General features: G+C 49.6%; 1 protein-coding gene across 1 annotated transcript in view; it reads right to left on the bottom strand.

Moving 5' to 3' along the window:
* LOC102034085 (zinc finger protein 239-like) overlaps window positions 1-1,014 on the bottom strand; it is an 11,766-nt gene that overhangs the window by 9,839 nt on the left and 913 nt on the right. The window lies entirely within an intron of this gene.

The following is a 1,014-nucleotide window of genomic DNA, read 5'->3' as shown; positions in this document are numbered from 1 at the left end:
ACAAGATAACCAATAACATGCTTAGGTTACAGAATATGTATTAGCTTATTATCTTACTGTATAAAAGTCGGATGCTATAATCAATAAATCGCAGCTTGCTGTTCTTTCATATTGAAGGCTCCGAGTTTTCCCTCACCGATGTAACAGGGATGTGGGGAACATGGATGGGGACACGAACAGGGACATCATCAGTGCCACCACCTGTGCCACCACAGTGCTGAGGCATAGTAAAAACCCCCAGAGTAAAACGGGGGTGAAATGTGCCTTTCTGTGTAATGCCAAGGCCAAAGGGAAAAGCTGCTTCAGTAAAAGACAAGAAGATAAAGAGGAGACAGCGAAAACAGAGATAAAGGAGAGACAGAGACGCTGCGGAACAGGGCAGGGACACAAGAAATTCTTTCTGCTAAAGAAAAACTAACAGCAAAAGTCACTGTGAAATCCGTAAAAATGAATATGTATGAGCCTATGGTGAAATGTTATGCATATGCATTTGAAAGGGGGATAAAAGGAAGGACTGGAGTTCACAAAGGCGTGCATGCCCTTTAAAGAGAGCAATCTCTGCATGCATCCAGCGCTGTAATAAACATACCAGGCTTTACGACTTTCGCAAAGTTGTGGAGTTTTTTCCGTTCTCCGTGAAACAGTGCCACCAAAACTGGCATCTCAGCCACGGCCAAGCGCTGTCCAACGCAGTTCCTGCCACCTTATCTCCACTGTCACCACTGAGGTGTCCCAGCTGAATGTCACCCCTGTACCAGGGCAGGACGGGAACTTGTTCAGCTGGTGACAAGTGGCCTAGAAGTGAGTGACAGTTCCCAGGGTGTCCCAAGGCCATCGTGCTCTGGGGACCCCAAGCAGCCCTTGAGACAGGCTGGGGAAAGGGCAAGGGTCAGTGTCACCCACGGGGTCATGTGGCCCCATGCTCGGTGTCACCAGAGGCGTCCTGATGGCAGCGTCCCCACAGGTGTGGCAACACTGTCCCCTGCTGAGTGTCCTGGTGGCATCGTGTCCCCT

Source organism: Geospiza fortis, unplaced genomic scaffold, assembly GCF_000277835.1.
Source record: "Geospiza fortis unplaced genomic scaffold, GeoFor_1.0 scaffold1155, whole genome shotgun sequence".
NCBI classification, from domain to species: domain Eukaryota; kingdom Metazoa; phylum Chordata; class Aves; order Passeriformes; family Thraupidae; genus Geospiza; species Geospiza fortis.
The sequence above is the reverse complement of the archived record's forward strand: the minus strand, read 5'-3'. Positions and strand labels throughout refer to the sequence as shown.